This window comes from Pteropus medius, unplaced genomic scaffold (genome assembly GCF_902729225.1).
Source record: "Pteropus medius unplaced genomic scaffold, Ma_sr-lr_union100, whole genome shotgun sequence".
Lineage (NCBI taxonomy): Eukaryota > Metazoa > Chordata > Mammalia > Chiroptera > Pteropodidae > Pteropus > Pteropus medius.
In genome coordinates this window covers 17,995,589-18,005,689 of record NW_024342473.1, presented here as the reverse complement: position 1 = coordinate 18,005,689, position 10,101 = coordinate 17,995,589, and the positions used below count along the sequence as shown (strand labels likewise).

Genomic DNA, 10,101 nt, shown 5'->3' with positions numbered 1-10,101 from the left:
TTACCAGGTTTTGGTATCAGAGTAATATTGGCCTCATAAAATGAGTTGAGAAGTATTGTCTCCTCTTCGATTTTTTGAAAGAATCTGAGAATAGATATTAAATTTTCTTTGAATGGTAGAATTCACTGGTAAAGCCATCTGGTCCTGGATTTTTACTTTTTGGTTTGTTTTTGATGATTGTTTCAATTTCCATACTGCTGAGCAGTCTATTTAGATTTTCCAGTTCTTCTTGATTCAGTCTAGGAAGATTGTATTTTTCTAAGTACTGGTCCATTTCTTCTTGGTTACTAAATTTGGTGTTATATACTTTTTCATAGTATTCTTGTATGATCCTTTGTATTTCTGTGATGTCAGTCGTAATTTCCCCTCTTTCATTTCTGATTTTGTTTCTTTGTGTCCTTTCTCTTTTTTCTTTAGTGAGTCTAGCCAGGGGGTTGTCAATTTTATTAACCTTCTCAAAGAAACAGCTCTTTGTTGCATTTATTTTTTCTATTGTTTTTGTTTGTTTGTTTTTAATTTCATTTATTTCTGCCCTAATTTTGATGATTTCTTTCCTTCTGCTGACTTTAGGCTTCATTTGTTCTTCCTTTTCTAGTTTTCTAAGATGAAACATAAGGTTGTTTATTTGGGCTCATTCTTATTTTTTGGAGATAGGCCTGTAATGATATAAACTCTCCTCTTATGACCACTTTTGCCATGTCCCAAAAGTTTTCATATGTTGTACTATCATTATCATTCGTTTCTATGTATCTCTTGATCTTTCTTTTTATTTCTTCCCTGACCCAGTTATTCTTCAGTAGCATGTTGTTTAATCTCCATGTATTTGTGGTTCTTCCTGTTTTCTTTTTGCAGTTGATCTCTAGTATTAAAGCATTATGATCACAGAATATGGTTAATATGATTTCAACCCTCATATTTGTTGAGGCTATCTCTGTGTCCCAGTATGTGGTCAATCCTAGGGAATGTTCCATGTGCACTAGAACGTATAAGCAACTGTTTGGGGATGGAAGGCTCAGTAAATGTCAATTTTGTCCATTTGGGCTAATGTGTTATTTAAGGATATTATTTCCTTATTGATTTTCTGTTTGGATGATCTGTCCATTTCTGACTGTGGAGTATTTAGGTCCCCTGCTACAATAGTGTTTTGGTCTGTTTCTCCCCTTAGTTCTGTTAGGAATTGCTTTACATATTTTGGGGCTCCCTGATTGGGAGCATGGATATTAATGTGTTATGTCTTCTTGGTGCATGATTCCCTTTATCATTATGAAGTGTCCCTCTGTATCTTTCTTTACCTTTTTTATTTTGAAATCTATTTCAGTGATATTAGCACTGCTACTCTTGCTTTTCTCTGAATGCCATGTGTTTGGAATATCACTTTCCACCCTTTCACTTTGAGTCTATATTTGTCTTTGGAGCTGAGATGTGTCTCCTGGAGGCAGCATACGGTTGGGTTTTGTTTTTTGATCCAATCTGCAACTCTGTGCCTTTTTATTGGTGAGTTCAGTCCATGTACATTTAGGATGATTATTGAAATATGAAGTCTTCTTATAGCCATTTTATCTTTTGCTTTCTGGTAGCTCAGTGTTTCCATTGCTTCCCTGTCCTTATGTTTCTGTTTTCCTTATTTTGGTTGGCTTCTATGGGTTTTCCCTCTGGTTCTTCTTGTTTTATGTTATATACTTCAGTTTTGAATCTTTGGTGTGTGGTTACCATTACAAATATGTAAAGGATAGTTATATATACACACACACACACATATATGTGCATATATATGTGTATATATATGCATATCTGTGTGTGTGTGTATACACACACACACAGTCATCCCTTTTCTTCTGTGTGTGCCTTATCTCCATTCTCCTTTGCGAATCTGGATCTTTGAATCCTCCCCTTTTCAGTCATTGTTGTCTAAATTTGTCCCCATGTATGCTGAACATTCATTACCATCTTGCCATAGCAATTCTCTTCTTATTGTTTAAGCTTATAATGTCTTGTTCTTAGTAAGGGTTGCACTCCTCTACTTTTATTTATCTGATAGTCAGTTTACTCCTAATTATGTGGTTTTTTGTTGTTGTTGTTGTTGTTGTTGTTGTTTGTCATTTTGTTTTAGGTGAGCTGACCCCTTTCAGTATTTCCTGTAGTGCAGGCCTCATAGTGAAGAATTCCCTCAATCTTTGTATGTCTGGAAAGGTTTTAATTCCTCCTTCATATCTAAAGGAGAGCTTAGCTGGATACATTATTCTAGGCTGGTAGTTCTTTTCACTTAATAGTTTAAATATTTGATTCCTCTGGCTTGTAAGGTTTGCACTGAGAAGTCCAAGGATAATCTAATGGGTTTTCCTTTTACAAGTTAAGGTTTTCTTCTCCCTGACTGCCCTGAGAATTCTGTCTTTGTCGTTGATTTTTGATAATATTAATACAATGTATCTTAGTGAAGGCCTTTTTGGATGAGATAATTGGGTATTCTGTTGACTTCTTGAATTCCAAGCTCCAGCTCCTTCCTTAGATTTGGGAAATTTTCGTCAACTATTTGTCTGAAGATGCTTTCTAGTCCCTGTTCCTTTTCCTTGCCTTCAAGAATGCCCATTATTCTTATGTTTCCTCTTCTGATGGTATCAGCTAATTCTTGAATTTCTCTTTCATTATATTTCATTCTTTGGTTTCTCTCGTCTTTCTTCTGATTCATTTCTAGATTTCTGTCTTTGATATCACTGATCCTTTCCTCCATTTGGTTGACTCTATTTCCTAAGCTTGCTATTTCATTTTTCAACTCTTGCAGCGTGTTCTTTATCTCCAGATCTATTCTGTTCTTTTTTAGGATTTCAATCTCCTTGCTCTGCTCATCTAGTTGTTTTTTTCAATTCCTGAAATTGTTGATATGACTCATTTCAGAACTCACTGAGTTTTTTCAGAAGTACCATCGTGAATTCTCTGTCATTTAAGTCACATATTTCTATGTCTGTAAGTTTACTTTCTGGAGATTTTTCTCTTTCTTTCTGAGATGCCTTGTCACTTTGGTTGTTCATGGTGTTTAATGGACTATTTCTTCACCTGGGCAATAATGGAATTGTATTCTGCTGTTTTTCCAGAAAGAAGATTTATTATACAAAGGTCTCTCTTTAGCCTGGTGCAAAGAAGGTGCTTTTCTTTTGGTTTCCAGTAGGTGGGGTCTAAGCCTCTTGGATCCCTGCTTTATATAAAGCCTTATTAAATATGCCTTTATATAATGCCTTCATTTTCTTGTAGATATTTAATCACACTTGCTACCCTCAGTTTCAGTCCCTGTCTGTGTCCACAACAGTCTCAGCAGCATTTGCTCACATTCCCCTGTGGCTCCGCAGTGATTGGTCTCAGAGGGTATAGGGGGAGAGGCCCTCTGGGTTGGGAGTTAGGGGCTGCGGCTCAGCCTCAGTTTTGCAACCGCAGCTGGTAAAAATCAACTGTTGTTTCTCTGCTGTCCTGCTTCTCTGCTTTCTGCCCTGAAGACTGGGCCCTGCCTCCAGCTACGTGGAACTCACAGCACTTCCAGGGAGAGCTGTTCAGGGAAGTCGCTGCACCTTCTCCCCTCCTCGTCCTCCTCCTGCAGGGAGCTCCAGAGGCTTCAAGAGGCTGCTTCTTTATTTCTCCCAGTCCACTGCTCGACACCCGGGGTTCTGACCTGTGGTAGCTCTTATGCACAGATCCTACACTCAGACATGCTGGTGTACAGTTTGGGTGTTTTCTGTTGAGTTTTAGATGTTCAGCTTATTGTTGTTTCAAGGGGAGAGATCTGGGGACGTCTCTCTGCCATGTTTCTCCACAATCAACTGGAAGTTTTTTATATGGAAATAATGAAAGCACTTTTAACCTGGCAATATACACAATCTACACAAAGGAAAAGAAACAACAGAGATCAGTTAGCAGGTTTACTCCAACACACTCACCAACGCAGGACAACAGCAAAGAGAATGGAAAGCAAGACTTTGGATAAAGCATTGAATGAAAAGTCAAATCCTTATTGGACTTGAACTTCTGGAAATTTATCTGAGAATGTAAATACATATATAAAGATTCAATTACAAGAAAATTGATTGCAGTGAAATTCATATTAGTTAAAACAATGAGAATGATCTAAATGTCCAAGAAGCATAAATTTGTTCAGTCATATGATAAAATAGTATCAAGTCACTAGGAATATTGCAGATGAATATATATTTATGCATAAAGATGTTTGCAATATATTGATAACTAAGAAAATGTTCAGAATGGTCCAATTTTTGTTTATGAAAATATGTATGTGTTCAGATGCCTAGAAAAATGTAGGAAGGACATAGGTACAGTGCAGTACCACTGCTTCATTCCACATAGTGTAACAAAGGGTTTTTTTCTTCTTTTTGATTATCTATGTTTTCTATTTTTTTTAAATGAGCATGCTTTTGTTTCATATTAAGAAAGTAAAATTATTAACATTAAACATTTTAAATAAAAAAAAATGACTTGTTGACTGTGAGTAAACTGAAACAAGACAACCTGAATGTTTTAAACCTGGGTGACAGAGACTGTTATTAACAAGGAAAACTACAGGAAAGACAAGAACAGGAAGTATTTTGATATTAGGATGATAAAATATAGTTTTAGATATGACTTTGAAGGTGGATACAGACACACACATCACATATACACATACACACACATACATACCCCTCAAGAGACAGTATAAAGAAAAACTAGCCAAAAGATTAACTTCGGAGCTTTGTGTAGTTTGGGGAGAGTAATGAAAAATAACATTGTCTATAGAAGTGAATTTAGAAGCCTTTTACTCATGATAAGGTTTATTTATTTGCCATAGAGATGAAGAGAGGAGGCTTTCCCTAATGCTAGAATAGTAGTTCTCAAACTTTATCATGTATCAGAATCACCTAGAAGTCTTATTAAAACACAGACCTCTGTAATGTTGGGCTCTACACCCAGTGTTCCTGATTCTGTAGAATATGGGAAGGGCCTAGAGAATTTTCATTCATTCATTCATTCATTCATTCATTATGGTGACATTGGTTAACAAAATTCAGTAAGTTTCAGCTGTACATTTTAATTGTAAGGCATATATATATATTTATATTGTGTGTACACTTCCCATAGTTAGATTTCTTTCTGTCACTACATATTTGACCCATTTTACCCCATCTACCTCCCCTAAACCCCTTGGAATTTTCATTTTTAACAGGTTCTCAGCTAACACTGATACTGCTAATCCAAAAACCACACTTTGAGAATGACTGTACCAGAGTTGAGAGATAGCTGGCAAACTGGTAGGTTGGCAGGGCAGAAGTATGTTTGAACTTGAAGAGAGAAGTATGTTTGAACTTGTATTATACTTTAGGACTTCTTTCCTTAGGACTTGAAGAGAGAAGTCCTAAAGAAAGAAGTCCTAAAGTATAATACACTTTATCCAACAACAAAACTTTAACTATTTGGTGTAAGACTGGGGTAGTAGGGGTTCTGAATCAAAGGTAGTGGAATACATTCCTTGGATCCATTGCTGGTGCAGCCTATCTGGACCCAAATAAGTAAAATCATGAGAACTCTTTCATGAATACTGTAGCATATTACAGCTATAATAAAAGAGAAAAGAAAGTCATTTCCCTGGTTTCTCCATCATGTATCTTTAACACCACCAGGACAGACTAGCATCTGGTGAAGCAGCATGGAGTAGAAGCAGCACCTGGTAGAGTATCATAGGATTGGATTTGTTTCTGAACAGGTGTGGGACTCCTCATGGGGGCTCTCAGAAATAATTAAATAGGGAATGTACTTTGCAGGAGGCTAGAGTTTCTGCATAAGCAGTTGAGGGCCAGAGCCAGAGCAATCTGACTTACATGGAAACCTTTGATTTTAACTCAGAATTTTTTCACCAAATCTTTAGTAGAAAGCTAAGAAGAGTAAAGGAATACCCCTATCTTCCACTCAGAGTCCATTTTGATTCAGCTAACAATAAAGAACCATTAAATTATTTTTAGTAGAAACATCAACAAAATGAAAGCAAGATGTTTGAATTATGGCTCTTATAGGTTTATTCAGGATAAGCTGAGGAAGAGAAAACCATAGTCTGGGGAATAATTAGAATGCTGTAATACTCTAGTAGTAAGGTGATAAGGATTCAGCTAGTGAGTGGCTACAGACAAATGAAGTAGGGAAGTGGTATAATATCAGCAAGCCTTGATAGATGGCATAATAGTCAGTAAATAAATTAGGGTACAAGTCAAAGAGAGCACCAATTTTTCTATCATGGTAACTAGAAGAGCTATAATTCAACTAAGAAAAAAGACTTTTAGAAGAATAATCATTTTGAGAGTTAGAGATATAGTTTTTGGACTTCTTAAACTTGAGGAAATAATCAGCCTGTGATTTTAATTATGAGAGTGTAGCTTAATTCTTTCTTAATTATCTCACACTAAAAATTTTTCATCATCTGAATTATTATATTATTGCTTATACCACTAATTTAGTATTACTTATTAGCTGACATATTCTCAATGATCATTTTACATGAATATGTCTTATTTCTCCAAACAAATTTTGCCCTCCCAAAGAGTAAGGCCAACTCTTGGAAGTTAATCATATATTTATATGATTGCATGAATAAACAATAAATTAAAAAAACTTAAAGATAAAGTTGAGAGTATTCTTAGAAAGTAGAACAAAAAGATAAAAAAAATTCAAGAAAAGATAAGGATTATAAAAGAAATTAAAAAGAAAATTTCCCAGAACTGAAGGACATAAATTTCTACATTGAATGGGATCACCAAGTACGAAGCCTTGGTGAATAAAGTGAGACCTACCCAGAGATATATCAAATACTGAAATGTAAGAGCACAAGAAGAAAGAGAAGATCAAATAAACTTCAGAGAGAAGAAACAGGTTACATACAAAGGTTTTGGAGCCTAATAGTATCCAACAACTCTACAACCAGAAGCTAGAAGATAATTGACCAATGACTTCAAAATGAGGAAAAAGTATTTCCAACACATTGAATTTTATATCCATCCAAACTATAAAATGTAAAGGTAGAATAGAGATCTATCTTTTTTCAGACATACACAATCTACGGAAACATGCTTCCTATGTACTCTTTCTCAAGAAGCTAACTAAGAATATGTTCTACAAATTAAAGAGAGAGGAAGACAGGAGATCCAAGCAAGAAAGTAACCAACATGGAAGAGAGGAGGAAGGAATTCCTAAGACATGAGTGAAGAGAAATCCCTGGATGACATCTGTGCAGCAGACCTGTAAAAAAACAAGTCCAGATCAGAGCAAGAAAACTGAGTGTTCCAGGAAGGATGTACCCAAGATTTAAATAGGTCTGAGAGGTAACGATATGGTTGACCATACTGGTAAGTCTGTGGCTGAGTTACTGATAGATGAATAGTTAAGCAAATAAAATGATGGGGCCATTGTTAATTCCAGGAAAAACAAAAACTTTAACAAGAAAAGAAATATAATCACAGTCACATAAAGTACCTGGCTTACTGTGAATAATTTTACATAATGGTAATGCTTTCAATTTTGAGCACTTTATTTAACATTTTGAAATAATTGGAAGCCGGGAGCAAGAATAGGAAAAATAATGTGAGATAAAAGAATTAAATCTTCATCTTCCAAGGGAATAAATCAATAAACAATATCTACAAATTTTTTGGCTTTTATTCTAGATGCTTAATATAGTTAAGGTGATAGTTCAATCATATTAATTGAAGGTAGTTAAAATTTAACTATAAAACAATCTCTTGCAACCTACATCCACTGTATAATGCTTAAGTGGAATGAAACCAGTGTTATTTAACTGGTGTTTTACAGACACACTACATACAGAAAGAGAAGCAAGCAAACAAACAAATATTTATATATATATATAAAGCAATCATTCTAAAAGTACTATGGTAGCCCAGTAAAAATGCAAATATACTGTAGAACCAAACTACTTGATACCTAGGATAAAGATGACTGGTTTTAATACAAAGCTAAGCCTGCATCAGGCATTCTAATCATAATGGCTTGTAAAAATATCAGGTTTCCAGTAGAGAAACTATTCTATAAAAGTTCATAAATCTTTTCAAAATTTCACATATGTAAAACCAGGATACAGCTACAACTATCTTGAAGTCTGAACAAGGTATCAGATCAAACAATAAGATTCCCAGCCATCATGTAACATAGAAAGGTCCTCATGCAGTATATGCTCTCTGGCTCCTACAAATCTTCCTGTGCATAGTATAAAGTTAAGTTTACATTTCATACTTTATAGTTTATACTTTAAAAAGTAAGCTAGAGAAGTTCAACGAAGTTTCCATTTTGCCATGACTATTAAACCTCAGGAATGGTGTGGTCCATTAGGCTTTTCACAATGCTTGGTACTATCCATTTAATAATATGTTCAAAGATAAAAGCAGGCATGATTGTAGTAGTAACTACAGTCCCAGATGTCAACAGTATGTTGGCAATTTTAGAGTCCTTCAATTCAATGACATTCTGTCCATTAATTTCACAGACATGTTCTGTGAGAAGACCGTTTTTGGCTGCAGAGCTATCTTTTACCATGGATGTTATTTTTCCATTTTTAAAGATAAAATCAACATGTCTAGTACTATCCTTATGCATAGTAATTGTACGTTCAAAAGGCTGGTCACGAATAGTCATGGTAATCTCTCCAAAAACTCATTAGAGCACTCTGTGTGATTTATCAGAACTTTAGCCTGCACAGTTTTCTCCATTGATCTGGAGTACTTGGTCCCCATATCTCAGACCAACTAATGAGGCTGGAGAATTCACCTAAACTAGCTGAACAAATATACCATTATCTACTGATTTAAGAGGAAGCCCAATTTTTCCATCTCAATCCTTACACAAAATGATTTCATGAATCCCTTGCTTAATTCCTGCTCTATGAATACAACATCATTACCAGTTACAGGAGCCACCATATAGTTCATACGGAAAGGTCTTGCTACCAACTCCTGAGTTGGCGCTCCAGGGTCTATGGCCGTATTTGTATATATTTTGTCTTCATTTCAACTCAGGACTATGTACTGAGAGAGTTCCAGATACAATTATAGGATAAAGATTTCCACCTTGAGAGATGGGAACAAAAGCTTCAGACAAAATTGCTGGGTTGGCAGGGATTGCAGAAAAGGCATTTTGAGCCTGAATTGCTTTGTCTACCTTCAGGTCTTCAAGAGACTGGTACAGAGACATTTTTGCCGGATTTTTCTAAGCCACAGGAACCCACTTGCTGCTGTTGTCGCCTCTGGTCTCTCGCACAGACTTCCAAGACCAAGGGGAGGAACGCCTCTACAATTTTTTAATGAAGAAATCAGAGTGTAATCACATTTCTCAGAAATACAAAATAAGGAGCTAAAGAATATCTAGAGGTTGAATGGACTGCTTCTAAGGAACATGACTCAAGACTGTGAAGAAAAATTAATGTTATTAACCAATGTTATACCAATACATTTAATTTTTAATAAATGCTTTTTAATTGAGAAGGTAAAAAAAGTGTGGAGGGCTAGATCAGGGAACTGTCCTGTTTTTATATAAACTATTTGACTTTTAAGACTATTACATATATAACTTTCAAAAATAATTTTAAAAATTTGGAAACTAACCATTTTATTTTAAAATGGTATGTTTTACCTCACATTTAACTAAAGCTACATCTAAGCAAAATAAGAATGAGACATTTTTTAGTTTATTATCTTGTCATTTCTCCCTAGATGCCACTTCCCACCTCCCTTAGAAAAATAGCTATGTACATTTTCACAAACTTAAATACATTCATTTTCACAGCTGTTTGTCTTAGCTTATGTAATTGCTGATAAGATATAGAAAGAATTGTTCTGTTTCTGTTATAAATTATTAAATTGTGCACGTGAGCATTTGAAATATATTCTAATAAAAACTGCTAGAGCAAATACAGGTTTATCTAAGTAGGCTTTTTGAAAAGTGGTGATAAACCATTATTTGAAATGTGTTTCATGGTTTTTGGCTCTACTATGGTTTCTGGCCTGTAAATGATTCATTCATTCAATGTATTCATGTTACACACCTTTAGAAATCTTTTTATAATTG

General features: G+C 35.1%; 1 pseudogene; it reads right to left on the bottom strand.

The window, feature by feature from the left end:
- Positions 1 to 7,919: 7,919 nt before the first annotated feature.
- On the bottom strand, positions 7,920 to 9,752 carry LOC120604361 (syntenin-1-like; annotated as a pseudogene).
- Between the last annotated feature and the right edge of the window lie 349 nt (positions 9,753 to 10,101).